Below are 16,133 nucleotides of genomic sequence, written 5' to 3'. Positions count from 1 at the left end.
TGATTATTTTTTGAGGATATATAATATTTAAAGCGCCCATATGTTTTATTTTGCTGGAAAGTCAAATTATGCAATGATACCTCTTTCACTCCCTTTCTCAAATGTTACTTTCAGGTCTTCCATCAAATTATTTAATATTTTTATTTTCTCCAACAATAAAAAGAAAACACAAAATTTATTATTAAGTGTTGTAGTTAAATATAGCCTTTGCATATTATTGAAGATAAAATAGTTCCAGGTATTTTTTTGACTGTGTTCTTTAGTTATGGTTAAGTTCATTTGTTTAGAAAATAATGGCATGCTAATATTTTATGCTGATTTTATCTTTCTTAGTTTAGAATCTTGCTTTTCTTTTTCGAAGAGGATTCAATAAAGAATGTTGCTTCCTAGCAAATTGTCAGGAAGGTTCCCAGCACATTGAAAAAGAATGAAAAAAGAACAAGTTAACCCAAAGATAAAACAGAAGAGGTAGAATACAGAACTACACCAGCAAGGCAGATGGAGATAGAGGCTCAATAAATTAAGAGCAGTTTTAGAGGAAACCGAAAATTAAAAGAATGAATGTTTTCCAGAATACAGAGAAAAATAAATTATAATGAATAATTTATTTAATACTAGACTATATAAAAGTCTGGATTTGCACAAAAGACAAATTAATAGATGCTTCTTTATGAAAATTCATATAACATTATTTTTTTACAGTTTTTTTTAGCTCCTATATTTTACTTAAGAAAACAAGTGTATACTTACCTGGCAGGGGAGATATCATGATCAAGAAGGTGGTTTTCCCAGGGCGAGGCTTATCCATTGCACTCCAGATGTGCTGACCCGTGGGTTTCCCCAAATGTGGGAAACTCGACTGCATAATTTGTGGTAGTGGGGGACTGCGTTCGTGCTCTCCCTTGTTTAAATAAAGTTTTAATAAAAAAAGAATACAAGTGTAAACAACAGTTTATACACTAAGTCTTTGAGACAGAAGTGTATGATGTATAAGAAAATGAACTGATTTAAATCTTGTCAAACCAGGAATTCTAACTTATAGCATACTCTGGTCATCTGTGTCAATGTAGGCTCTCTAAATGTTCCAATAAAATATCAACATTAATGCAGACATAAAGAAAAACAGTAATGAAACCAAGGTTCATAGATAGATACCCTATTGTTACAATTTGACAGATACAGGATCTATTGAGCTGAAATGAGAATCACAGATGCAATTTTGCTTAAGATAATACAAATATGATAGTTTGAAAAAGCTGAAGAGATATTTTACTAATTACCTCCAGCCTGGATGAGCACTCATAATCCATAATAGACACGAATGAGAAAATGAAGCAGCTCTAATGGAACAGCTAGTGTGGTGAATCTCATCCAACTTTCTTCTCCCATAATCTTAACGTTCTTTTTAACCCTGATTCAGAAATGATAACTTCAAAGAAAACTACAGGACAGTAGCAGAGAAGGATATGCTTGGATGAATTTCATTATGGGAGGTGGAAGTATTCCTTCTGTTTCTATCTTTGAAAGAGATTATAGAGAATTGATCAAATGTCTTCCTTAAATATTTGGTAAAATTCACCAGTAAATCCATCTGGGCCTCATATTTTCTGTTTTGGAGAGTTATTAATTATTAATTAAATTTATGTAATAGATGTCAGCCTATTCAGATTGCCTATTTCTTCTTGTGTGAGTTCTGGGAATTGTCATTGAAAAAATTGTTCCATTTCATTTGTTTATCAAATTTGTGGGCGTAGCATTGTTCATAGTATCCTTTTGTTATCCCTTTTACTTTCATGGTCTCTGTAGAGATATCCCATCTTTTGTTTCTGATATAAGTAATTTGTGTCCTCTCCCTTATTTTTCTTAGTTAGGCTGGCTAGAGACTTACCAATTTTACTGAACTTTTAAAAGAAACAGCTTTTAGATTTGTTGGTTTTCCCTATTGACTTCCTGTTCACAATTACATTAATTTCTGCTCTAGCTCTTTTCTTGTCTCCTTCAACTTCTTTTTTCTCTCCTTCCTCTTCCCCTTCCCCTTCCCTTCCAGATTCTTCTCCTTCTCCTCTTTATTCTCACCCTTCCTCCTCCTCTTCACTTTCTCTCCTTTTCCTCCTTCTTTCCCCCCTCCAGTCCTCCTCCTTCTTTTTCTAGTTTCCTAAGGTAGAAACTTATTATATTGATTTTAGATCTTTCTTCTTTTCTAATATGTACATTCAATGCTATAAATTTCCCACTAATCACTGCTTTCACAACTTTAGATAAGTCATATTTTATTTTAATTTAATTCAAAATATTTTTTATATTTCTCTTGAGATATCTTTTATTGATTCATATGTTATTCAGAGATGTGCTGTTTCATTTTCAAGTATTTTGTGATTTTCCAGCTATCTTTCTATTGTTGATTTCTAATTTAATTCTATTAAGGTCAAAGACCAGACGTTTCTATTATTTTAAATTTGTTAAGGTCTGTTTTATGGCCCAGAATATGATATATTTTGTTGAATGTTCCATGTCAACTGGAGAAAAATGTATATTCTGTTGCTTTTGAATGAAGTAGGCTATAGATGTCAATTATATCCGTTTGATCGATGCTACTGTAGAGTTCAATTATATGCTTACTGATTTTCTGCATACTGGATCGATTTCTAATAGAAGGACATCAAAATATCTAAATATAATAGTGGATTCATCTATTTCTCCTGTAGTTCTGTTGGTTTTTGCCCTCACATATTTTGGTGCCCTATTGTTAGATTCACGCACATTAAGGATAATTATGTTTTCTTGGAATATTTACCACATTTTTATTATGCAATGTCCCTCTTTACCCTGATAATTCTCTTTGTTCTGACATCTGCTCCATCAAATTAATATAGCTTTTCTGATTACTATTAACTGCCTATGTGTTTCTCCATCCCCTTATTTTACTCTATATGTGTATTTATATTTAATTGGTTTAGGATAGACAACATATAGTTGGGACTTCCCTTTTGATATATTCTGACAATCTCTGTTTTCTTAATTGGTCTGTTTAGACAACTGATGTTCAAAGTGAATATTGATATAGTTTGATCAGCGTTTGTTACTGTTTGTATTTGTTTTTCTTCTACATCGTTCCTACTTCTGTCTTCCACACTCTCTGCTTTTTGTGGCTTTAGCTGAACAATTGTTTTTACCCAATTTTCTCCCCTTTTGTAGAATATCTATTGTACTTTTTTGGCTTGTTTGTTTTTTAGTGGTTGCTCTAGAGTTTACAATTTATATTTGCAATCATTCCAACTCCACTTTCATATAACACTGTACTGCTTTATGGCTAATGCAAATATCTTGTACTACCAAATAGTCCTACTGTTGGCCTACAGGAAGTCCTACAGTCCTTCCTCCTGCCCCTTGTATCATTTCTGTCATTTCACTTATACATAAGCATACATAATTAAATATACTGTTATTATTATTTTTGAACAAACTGTTATCTGCTTAGTTAAGTAAGAATAAGAAAAATAATGTTTTTATTTTACCTTCACTTATTCTTTCTCTGATGCTCTTCATTTCAGAGTATGTAGATCTGAATTTCTGACATATCATTTTCCTTCTCTATAATTAACTTATAGGTTGGTACAAACATAATTGCAGTTTAAAAGGTTAAAAAGTTGCAAGAACCACAAGTGTTTTTGCGCCGACCTAATATTTTAACATTTCTTCAAAGGTATGTCTACTTGCAACAAATTCTCTCAATTTTATTTGTCTGAGTCAATTTCTCTTTTACTTTTGAAAGATATTATCACAAGCTAGAAAATTCTAGGTAGGTGATATTCTTTCTTTCAACCTTCCAGTTGAAATACTTCACATTTTGATTTTCCGGAAAAATGGCGGTGTGAGGTAAGCCTCTGTAAAGCTCCCCTGGAATTTATAAAGATTCGAACAACAAAAACTCCACAAAGGACTCCCTGCACAGCAGACAGGCAAGACGAAGAGGCCCACTACCGACTGAAATCAACTACAGGTGGGAGATTCACGCGAGTGGGGGGAGGAGGAAAGGGAGAAGTGCGCAGAGACGGAGCCCCGTGGGCGCAGGACGCAGACCTAGCTCAGTGCACCGAGCTCGCTGCTTCCCGGACTACCACAGCTGCGAGAGAGGGAAGAACTCGGACTGCTAGGGCTCTGCCAGGGCTCCACAGGGCTGAGGGGGCAGATTATAACACGGCTGAACCCAACGCTCACGGCAGAGACATCGGAGAAAAGACTGAGGGGAAAAAGGCTGAAAACGGTGGTTTAAGCCCGCACTGCCAAGCAGAGAACGGAGCCTTAGGCACTGAGACTAGCCGCCCCCTTCCTCCCCTCCCAGAGCTCGCCCCGCCCCCACTTTCCCAGTGCTAGAAGTGAAAGAGTGGCAGTGTAAGATCAAAACAACAGAAAATTTGCTGTTTTGAGAACTGTGGACCGCAGACACAAATTCACAGCCCAACTAGTTCCGGCAAAGGGGAGGGAGCTGTGGAAGCAGGACCGGCTGTGGTGGTGTTCGCCTCCATTGCTCTGGGCCACCTCTCACAACTCACCCCGCCCCTGGCCCCACCTATCTGGGTGGATCCCTGCAGGAGTAAACAGAACTGCGGAAACATACAGGCTCTGAATCAGGAGGTGGAAGAGCTTTGGAACATCAAAAGCTCTCTGCATACCCACCGGGACACTGCGCCCTGTGACCTAGACGAACTATTAACAGAGGAGAAGCCCATCTCCCAGGGAATCCCCCCATTGTGTGGGAAGCTGGAATAGTGCAGAGAAAACATAGCACTACCGTGTGGGAAAAGAAAAACAAATTGCAGTTGGAGAAATAATAAAACATTCTACCAACAAGTACTGGAAAACAAAAGAAAGACCTCTTCCTATCAATTTGTTGCAGAAGTCACTCCTGTAGATGTCTAGGAAGAGAAATAGTAAACCAGTAATCGCCATGAATAACCAAGGCAACAAGATAGGTCAGAAAGAAAGTGAAAAATCTCCAGAGAAGGCACTTAAAGATACAGAAATATGTGACTTAAATGACAGAGAATTCAAGATTGCAGTTCTGAAAAAACTCAACGAGATACAAGAAAACACAGACAGGCAGTTAAATGAACTCCGAAACTCAATCAAATAACAGCATGAGCATTTTACGAAAGAGATTGAAATCTTAAAAAAGAACCAAATAGAATTTCTGGAGATTAAGAACTCAATAGAAGAAATTAAGAATGAAATAACCAGCTTAGGTAGTAGAGTTGACCAGATGGAGGAAAGAATCAGTGACATCGAAGATAGAAACCTGGAAATGACACAAATAGAAGAAGAAGGAGACTTGAGACTTAAAAGAAATGAAAGAACTCTACAAGAACTTTCTGACTCCATCAGAAAGAGCAATATAAGAATAATGGGCATACCAGAAGGAGAAGAAAGAGAGAAGGGAACAGAGAATATATTCAAACAAATTGTCGATGAGAACTTCCCAAGTTTGTGGACAGAACTGGACCCTCGAATCCAAGAAGCAAATAGAACACCTAGTTACCTCAATCCCAACAGGCCTTCTCCAAGGCACATTGTATTGAAGCTGTCTAAAATCCACGACAAAGAAAGAATCCTCAAGGCAGCCAGGGAAAAGAAGATGGTAACTTACAAAGGAAAGCCCATTAGATTATCATCAGATTTTTCAGCAGAAACTCTACAAGCCAGGAGGGAGTGGAACCAAATATTCAAACTATTGAAAGAGAGAAATCTTGAGCAAAGAATGATATATCCAGCAAAGATATCGTTTAGATATGAAGGAGGAATAAAGACCTTTCCAGACATACAGAAGCTGAGGGAATTTTCTAATACACGACCTGCACTACAAGAAATACTAAAGGAGGCTATTCGACCACCATCAACAGGGACAATTTGTGGCAACCAAAACTCAAAAAGGGGGAGAGTAAAGGCCTGAACCGGAATATGGGAATGGAGAAAGTAAGCGTGCTGAAGAAAATGGAATACTCTAAATATCAAACTTTCTTTTACATAAACTTAAGGGTAACCACTCAAAAAAAATCCAGAACTGAAATATATACTGAAATAAAAGAAGAATCAGAGGGAAACATCATAGAATACCACCACACAGAAATAATAGACAACAACAAAAAGGCAAAGAAACAATGGAGACACAGCCTTACCAGAAAACTAAAGATAGAATGACAGGAAATCCTCACATATCAATAATCACCCGAAATGTAAATGGACTGAACTCACCAATAAAAAGGCACAGAGTAGCAGATTGGATAAAAAAATTAAACCCAACCATATGCTGTCTCCAAGAGACACATCTCAGCTACAAGGACAAACATACACTCAAAGTGAAAGGGTGGAAATTGACACTCCAAGCAAATGGTACCCAGAGAAAATCAGGTGTAGCCATAATGATATCAGATGAAACAGACTTCAAGGTGAAAAAGATAACAAGAGACAAAGATGGACATTTCATAATGGTGAAGGGGACTGTACAACAAGAAGACATAACAGTCATCAATATTTATGCCCCCAATCAGGGAGCACCGGAATACACCAAGCAACTACTAACAGAACTAAAGGGAGAAATTGACCAGTTATACTAGGGGACTTAAATACATCATTGACAGCTATGGATAGATCATCCAAACAGAAAATAAATAAAGAAATAGTAGCCCTAAATGACACATTAGATGAAATGGACATAATTGACATTTATAGAGCACTTCATCCTAAAACATCAGACAATACATTCTTCTCTAGTGTACACGGAACATTCTCAAGGATAGACCATATATTGGGACATAAAATCAGTCTCAACAAATTTAAGAAGATTGTAATCATACCATGCATATTCTCTGATCACAAGGATTTGAAATTGGATATCAACTGTAAAAAAAAAAAAAAAAAGGAAAAAACACAAATACGTGGAGATTAAACAACATACTTTTAAAGAAGGACTGGGTCAAAAGAAGAAGTTAGAGGAGAGATCAAAAGATACATAGAAACAAATGACAATGAAAATACATCCTACCAAAATTTTTGGGATGCAGCGAAAGCAGTTTTAAGAGGGAAATTTATCTCATTACAGGCCTATCTCAAGAAACAAGAAAACTCCCAAATAAATAACCTCACGTTACACCTTAAAGAACTAGAAAAAGAAGAACGAGTAAAACCCAAGGTCAGCAGAAGAAAGGAAATAACAAAAATTAGAGCAGAACTAAATGAAATAGAGAACAAAAAGACAATAGAAAAAATTAATATGACAAAGAGCTGGTTCTTTGAAAAGATTAACAAAATTGACAAACCCTTGGCTAGACTTACTAAGATAAAAAGAGAGAAGACACTGATTAACAAAATCAGAAACGTAAAAGGGGAAGTTATCACGGACACCACAGAAATACAAAGGATCATCCAAGAATACTATGAAGGACTATATGCCACCAAATTCAACAACCTAGAAGAAATGGACAAGTTCTTAGAAACATATAGCCTTCCAAGGCTGAACCATGAAGTACTGGAATATCTAAACAGACCGATCACCAGTAATGAAATTGAATCAGTCATCCAAAACCTTCCCAAAAGCAAAAGTCCGGGACCAGATGGCTTCACTAGTGAATTCTACCAAACCTTCAAAAAGGAACTAATACCAATTCTGCACAAACTCTTCCAAAAAATTGAAGAAGAGACAGTACTCCCTAACTCATTTTATGAGGCCAACATTACCCTGATACCAAAACCTGGTAAGGACAGCACAAAAAAAAAAAACTACAGACCAATATCTCTGATGAATACAGATGCAAAAATCCTAAATAAAATTCTAGCAAATCGAATACAACAATGCATTAAAAAGATTATTCATCACGACCAAGTGGGGTTCATCCCCGGGGCACAATGATGGTCCAACATACGCAAATCCATCAATGTGATACATCATATAAACAAAATAAAGGACAAAAATCATATGATTATATCAATTGATGCAGAAAAAGCATTTGACAAGATACAACATCCATTTATGATTAAAACACTTAATAAAATAGGTATAGAAGGAAAATACCTTAACATAATAAAGGCCATATATGACAAGCCCTCTGCTAATCTCATAATTAATGGAGAAAAACTGAAGCCCTTTGCTCTACGTTCAGGAACATGACAGGGATGTCCCCTATCACCTCTGCTTTTCAACATAGTGTTGGAAGTCCTTGCCAGAGCAATCAGGCAAGAGAAAGAAATAAAAAGCATCCAAATTGGGAATGAAGAAGTTAAATTATCACTCTTTGCAGATGACATGATGCTATATATAGAAAACCCTAAAGACTCCACCAAAAAGCTATTAGAAACAATCAACGAATACAGTAAAGTTGCTGGCTACAAAATCAACGCACAAAAGTCCATTGCCTTCCTATATACTAACAATGAAATCTAAGAAAAAGAAATACAGAAAACAATTCCTTTTCCAATTGCAGCAAAAAGAATAAAATACCTAGGAATAAACTTAACCAAGGATGTGAAGGACCTATATGCTGAAAACTATAAGACTTTTTTGAAAGAAATTGAAGAAGACACAAAGAAATGGAAAGACATTCCGTGCTCATGGATTGGAAGAATCAACATAGTTAAAATGGCCATATTACCCAAAGCAATATACAGATTCAATGCAATCCCCATCAAAATCCCAATGGCATATTTTAAAGAAATAGAACAAAAAATCATCAGATTTGTTTGGAACCACAAAAGACCCCGAATAGCCAAAGCGATCTTAAGAAAAAAGAACAATAATGGAGGTATCACACTTCCTGACTTTGGCTGTACTACAGGACCACAATAATCAAAACAGCATGGTATTGGCAGAAAAACAGATACATAGACCAATGGAATAGAATTGAGAGCCCAGAAATAAAACCACATAAATATGGACAGATGATTTTTGACAAAGAAGCTAAAAACATACAATGGAGCAAAGACAGCCTCTTCAATAAATGGTGCTGGGAGAATTGGATAGCCACGTGCAAAAGAATGAAACTGGACTGCTATTTGTCACCATGTACCAAAGTTAATTCAAAATGGATCAAAGACTTAAGCATAAGACCTGACACAACAAACTGCATTGAAGAAAACATAGGTACTAAACTTATGGACCTTGGGTTCAAAGAGCATTTTATGAACTTGACTCCAAAGGCAATGGAAGTAAAAGCTAAAATAAACTAATGGGACTATATGAAACTTAAAAGCTTCTGCACAGCAAAAGAAACCATTGACAAAATAAAGAGGCCACCAACTGAATGGGAGAAGATTTTTGCAAATAGTGCCTACGATAAGGGGCTAATAGCCAGTATATACAAGGAACTCATGTAACTCAACAACAAAAAAACAACCCAGTTGAAAAATGGGCAGAGGACTTTAAGAGACATTTCTCCAAAGAGGACATACAAATGGCAAATAGACATATGAAAAAATGCTCAACATCACTAATCATCAGAGAAATGCAAATCAAAACCACAATGAGATATCACCTCACCCCAGTCAGAATGGCTATCATCAACAAGACAAATAATAACAAATGTTGGAGAGGCTGTGGAGAAAAAGGAAGCCTCATACACTGTTGGTGGGAATGCAGACTGGTGCAGCCGTTATGGAAGGCAGTGTGGAGGTTCCTCAAAGAATTACGAATAGAATTGCCATATGACCCAGCAATCCCTCTCCTGGGTATCTACCCAAAAAATCTGAAAACATTTAGAGATAAAGACACGTGTGCTCCAATGTTCATTGCAGCTTTGTTTACGGTGGCCAAGACATGGAAACAACCAAAATGTCCTTCGATAGATGAATGGATAAAGAAGTTGTGGTATATATACACAATGGAATACTATTCGGCGGTAAGAAAAGATGATATAGGAACATTTGTGACAACATGGATGGATCTTGAGAGAGTAATGCTGAGCGAAACAAGTCAGACAGAAAAAGCAGAGAACCATGTGATTTCACTGATATGTGGTATATAAACCAAAAACAACAAAAGAACAAGACAAACAAACGAGAAACAGAAACTCATAGACACAGACAATAGTTTAGTGGTTGCCAGAGGGTAAGGGGGGCGGGGGGTGGGGTTGGGAGATGAGGGTAAGGGGGATCGAATATATGGTGATGGAAGGAGAACTGACTCTGGGTGATGAACACACAATGGGATTTATAGATGATGTAATACAGAATTGTACACCTGAAATCTATGTAACAATTGTCACCCCAACAAATTTAATAAAAAAAAAAAAAATCAATCAATCAATTTCTATCCTGCCACTTCACAGTGTTCATTTATCCATTCTAATAGTTTATTTGGTGGAATTATTAGAGTTCTCTATGTATTGTATCATGTCATCTGCAAATATTGACAGCTTTATATCTTCCTGTACAATTTAGATGCCTTTTATTTTATTTTATTTTTTCTTGTCTAATTGCTGTGGCTCGGACTTCCAATATTGTGTTGAATAAACAGTGGTGAAAATGAACATTCCTGTCTTATTCCTGATCTTAAGGAAAACACTTTTAAATTTTCATTGTTGAGTCTGATGTTAAATGTGGATTTGTCATATATAGCCATTATTATATTGAGAGATGTTCCCTCTACTCTCACTTTACTTAGAGTTTTCTTCATAAAAAACTGCTGGATTTATTCAAATGGTTTTTCTGCATCTATTCATATAATCATATGATTTTTATCCTTTATTTTGTTTATGTGGTGTATCATATTAATTGATATGCAGATATTGAACTAACCTCGCATCCCAGGAATAAATTCCACTTGATAATGGTGTATGATCTTTTTAATGTATTAATTCATTTTGGTAATATTTTGTGAAGGATTTTTGCAACTATATTTATCAGGGATATCAGACTATAATTTTCTTTTTTTTGTAATGTCTTTATCTGGTTTTGGAATCCGGGTAATTGTGGCCTCATAAGATGAGCTTCCGTCCTCTTGAATTTTTTAGCATAGTTTGAGAAGGATAGGTGTTAATTCTTCTATGTGAGTATTTGGTAAAATTCACCAATGAAGCCATCTGGTCCAGGACTTTTGTTTGTTGGTAATTTTTTTTTTCTTTTTAGATTTTATTGGGGCAGGGGAACAGGACTTTATTGGGGAAAAGTGTGTACTTCCAGGGCTTTTTTTCCAAGTCAAGTTGTTGTCCTTTCAATCTTAGTTGTGGAGGGCGCAGCTCAGCTCCAGTTGCCATTGCTAGTTGCAGGGGGCGCAGCCCACCATCACTTGCAGGAGTCAAACCGGCAACCTTGTGGTTGAGAGGACCCGCTCCAACCAACTGAGCCAGCCAGGAACTCAGCGGCAGCTCAGCTCAAGGTGCCATGTTCAATCTTAGTTGCAGGAATTGAACTGGCAACCTTGTGGTTGACAGCCCACTGGCCCATGTGGGAATCGAACCGGCAGCCTTCGGAGTTAGGAGCATGGAGCTCTAACTGCCTGAGCGATCGGGCCGGCCCTGTTGGTATTTTTTGATTACTGATTTGATTTTGTTTGTAGTGATCAGTCTGTTCAGATTTTCTATTTCTTCTTGATTCACTCTTGGAAGATTATATGTTTCTATGAATTTATCCATTTCTTCCAGATAGTCCAATTTTTTGGCATAGAATTGCTCATAGTATTTTCTTATAATCCTTTGTATTTCTGTGGTGTCAGTTGTCACTTCTCTTTCATTTCTGATTTTATTTATTTGAGTCATCTCTCTCTGTTGTGATGAGTTTGGTAAAAGGTTTATCAATTTTGTTTATCTTTTCAAAGAACCAGTTCTTTGTTTCATTGTTCTTTGTATTGTTTTCAGACTCTAGTTAATTTATTTTAACTCTGATCTCTATTTCCTTCCTTGTGCTCATTTTGGGCTTTGTTCGCTGTTGTTTTTCTATTTCCTTTAGATGTGAGTTTAGATTGTTTATTTGACACTTTCCTTGTTTCTTGAGTTAGGCCTATATTGATATGAATTTCCATCTCAGGACTGCTTTTGCTGTGTCCCAGAGAATTTGAGTCATTATGTTTTCATTTTCATTTGTCTCAAGGTATATTTTGATTTCTTCTTTGACCTCATTGTTAAACCATTCATTGTCTAGTAACATGCTATTTACCCTCCAGTTTTTTCAGCTTTTTTTTTCTTGTAATTGATTTCTAGTTTCATACCATTGTGGTTGGAGAAAACACTTGATGTGATTTCAATCTTTTTAAATTTATTGAGACTTGTTTGGTGGCCTAACATGTGGTCTAGCTTGGAAAGTGTTCCATGTGCACTTGAAAAGAATGTATATTTTGCTGCTTTGGGGTGAAACGCTCTAAAAATATCAATTATGTCCATATGATCTAAGGTGCATTTAAGGCCACTGTTTCCATGGTGATTTTCTGTCTGGAAGATCTGTCCATTTGTGTCAATGGGGTGTTAAAGTCCCCTATTATGACTGTATTACGGTTGATCTCTTCCTTTATTTCAGTCAATATTTGCTCTGTATATATTCAGGTGCTTTTATGTTGCGTGCATAAATGTTTACAAGGGTTGTTTCCTCTTGTTGGATTGATCCCTTTATCATTATGAAATATCCTTATTTGTCTTTTATTATTGCCTTTGTTTTAAAGTCTCTTTTGTCTGGTATAAGTATTGCTACCTCAGTCTTTTCTGTTTTTCTTTTTGTTTGTTTGTTTGTTTGTTGTTTCTTTATTCCCATTTTAATAAAATATCTTTTTCCATCCTTTTACTGAAGTGAATCTCTTGTAGACAGCATGTGTAAGGGTCTTGTTTTCTTATTAATTTAGCTTCTCTATATCTTTTGATTGGAGGATGTTAATCCATTTACAATGAAATGTAGTTATTGATATTTTATTATTCACATTTATGGTTTTATTTTTGTTTGTTTGTTTGTTTTTTTTACCTTCTTCTTCTTAAATAAGTCCCTTTAACATTTCTTCTAACACTGGTTTGGTGGTGATGAACTCCTTTAGCTTTTTCTTGTCTGTGAATCTTTCTATATGTCTTTCAGTTTTAAATGATATCTTTGCTGGTTAGAGTAACCTTTGTTTAGGTCACTGCTTTTCATCATTTTGAATATTTTGTGCCAATCCCTTCTGGCCTACAAAGTTTCTGTTGAGAAATAAGCTAACACTGTAATGGGAGCCTACTTGTAAGTAACTAACTGCTTTTCTCTTGCTGCTTTTAAAATATTATTTTTGTCTTAAACATTTGCCATTTTAATTATCATGTGTCTTGATGTGGGTCGCTGGGTTTATCTTGTTTGAGCTTCTCTATGCTTCTTGAATTTGTATGTCTATCTCTTTGCAAGGTTAGGGAAGTTTTCCATCATTATTTCTTTAAATGGGTTCTCAATCCTTTGCTTTCTCTCTCTCCTTCCAGTATCCCTATGATGTGAATGCTTTTATGGTTGTTGTTTCAGAAGTCTCTTAAGCTATTTTCTTTTTTGATTCATTTTTCTTTTCTTTTTGCTGTTTTGATTAGGTGGTTTTTTTTTGCTACCTTCTCTTCCAAATCAGTGATTCGATCCTCTCATTCACCTAATCTGATTTTGATTCCCACTAGTGTATTCTGTATTTCAATTATTGTATTCTTCATTTCTGTCTGTTTCCTTTTTATCTCTTTGTTGAAGTTCTCATTAAGTTCCTTGAACATCCTTCTAACTAGTGTTTTGAACTCTATATTTGGTAGATTGTTTGTCTGCAATTTGTTTTGTTATTTTTCTGGATTTTTTTTCTTTTTCTTTCATTTGGGTCATGTTTCCTTGTTTCCTCATTTTGGCTCCACTTGTTTGTTTCTTTCTGTGTATAAGATAAATCTTCTATGTCGTCCAGTCTTTGCATGGTAGCCTTATGTGGTAGGTGTCCTTTGAGACCAAATGTCACAGTCTTCCTGAACACTTAAGCCAGGTGCTCCAGGGGTCCTTGCTCCTCACAAAGGCTTCTGTTCAGGCTAGTGTCAGCCATTGACTGATTGACCCAGGGCTACCTGGTAGGAGCTATAAAGCCATCCATCATTGGTTGCTGCCTTTGATAGACCTGGGGGCATGTGCAAGAGGCCAAGATACAAACTGAATCTGGCTGCCACCAGTTCCAGGCCTGAGACAGCTCAGTAAAAGGCTCAGGGTTCCTAGAGAACTGCCACTATCTGCAGGCTGCCTACAAGGCTCAGCTGCTGAAATAGCTTGAGGTAGTACACAAGTTGGGTGAGTTGGCCAGAAAGTCACCAGAATGTGGTGAGCAGTGTTCACCAGGTTCATATTTGGCACCAGTGTTGAGTCTAGAGCTACTAGGCTCAAAGGAACAGAGAACACCAAAGCCAGATGCTGCCCACATGTGGCCTGCAGGCCCCCAAGAGTTGTCCAAGAAATACTACAGTACGGGCCAAGGCCAGCTGTCTGCTGCTGAAAGAGTCTCCCCTAGTTTGTGAGTCAAGGCCTGCTGCTTGCTGCTGAAAAGCCTCCTATGATGGTGGGCCACGTTTGGCTGCCCACTGCAGAAAGTGTTTCCTCCAGTGTAAAAGTTGGGTGGAGTAGGATCCCAAGGAATCACCAGAGTGGACTGAGTGGATTTCACCAGGTCAATGCTGATTCAGATTTGGTCTTGTTAGGGGAGGGCTCAACACAGTAAAGAGGGCATCCTCGAGCAGGCTGCATGGGAGCAGGGCTCAACACAAGGACAATAGTGGCTGTCCTTCAGCCCTTGCCCTGAAGCCACACAAGTCAGTCTCTCCCTGTACATCTCTGGTACTTCCCGAGCTGCTGTCCCTCTACCAGAGCCCAGGGTGAGTACCTGGGAGTGAGATAGAGTGTGTGCCAGCCCTTTAAGATAACACCTAGGTTTCCATCAGGTGGAGAGAATCCCCACTGCTGTTCATAGCCAGCTGTCGTGGGGGCTCCTCTTCCTAGCATTAGTGCTCTGGACTGGGGAGCATGGTGTGGGGCTAGGACCTCTAACTTCTCTGGGGTCCCTCTGCAACTTAAATATCCCTCTTGATTCTCAACCACCACACGTGGGTAGGGGGCCAGCGTGTTTTGCATCTCCACCCTCCTACCAGTCTCAAAGTGGCTTCTTTTTTATATCTTTAGTTATAAGAGTTCTGTTCAGCTAGTCTTTAGACGGTTCTTCAGGTTGATTGTTCCATAATTTAGTTGTAATTTTAATGTGATAATGGCAGAAGGATAGTACAGCACATACCTACTTTTCCATCCTACTTTTCCATCTTGACCTGTCTCCCTCCAAATTCTCAATGTGAAAAAGTTTTAATTATGGTGATAAGGTCCCATTTATACTTTCTTATTATATGGACAATGCTCTCAATTTGTTCCAGTTACATACATATATATATATATATATATATATATATATATATATATATATATATATATATATATATAAACTCAATGAATCTATGACTGTAACACATTGATTTAATAAGTAGCTTCATAGTGAGTTTTGCAATCAACAAGTGAAAGTCCAACTTTGCTCTCACTTAAATTATTTTGGCTATTCTAGGTGTTTTGCTTTTCCTTATAAGTTTTAGGAACTGTTGATTAATTCTGCAATAAAACTTGCTGTGACTTTAAAAGGCATTACATTGAATCTGTACTTCAGTTTTGGAAGAATTGTCATCTTAACATAAACCTAGTCTTCCTTTTCTTTTCTAATTCAAGTTTATTGGGGTGACAATTGTTAGTAAAGTTACATAGATTTCAGGTGTACAATTCTGTATTACATCATCTATATATCACATTGTGTGTTCACCATCCAGGTCAGTTCTCTTTCCATCACCATACATTGGATCCCCTTTACCCTCATCAACCACTCCCCTCCCCCCTTACCCTCTGTTAACCACTAAACTATTGTCTGTGTCTATGAGTTTTTGTTTCTCATTTGTATGTCTTGTTCTTTTGTTGGTTTTTCAGTTTTATATACCACATAAAAGAGAAATCATATGGTTCTCAACTTTTTCTGTCTTCTGATCCATGAACATGGAATATCTCACCAAAGTTTCATAATTGGCAGTTTACAACTATTACACTTTTTAAAATTAAATTTATTACTATGTCATTATTTTTGATGCAATTTTGAGTAGAATTGTATTATT

The 16,133-nt window shown here is 36.7% G+C and overlaps 1 non-coding gene across 1 annotated transcript; it reads left to right on the top strand.

Annotated features, from left to right (window-relative positions):
* Nucleotides 1-742: 742 nt before the first annotated feature.
* On the top strand, nucleotides 743-905 carry LOC141571996 (U1 spliceosomal RNA). Its single transcript, XR_012497029.2, has one exon. It is a non-coding gene; the product is annotated as a U1 spliceosomal RNA (small nuclear RNA).
* Nucleotides 906-16,133: the final 15,228 nt, after the last annotated feature.

This window comes from Rhinolophus sinicus, chromosome 2 (genome assembly GCF_057876585.1).
Source record: "Rhinolophus sinicus isolate RSI-liver-muscle chromosome 2, RSI-T2T, whole genome shotgun sequence".
NCBI classification, from domain to species: domain Eukaryota; kingdom Metazoa; phylum Chordata; class Mammalia; order Chiroptera; family Rhinolophidae; genus Rhinolophus; species Rhinolophus sinicus.
The sequence above is the reverse complement of the archived record's forward strand: the minus strand, read 5'-3'. Positions and strand labels throughout refer to the sequence as shown.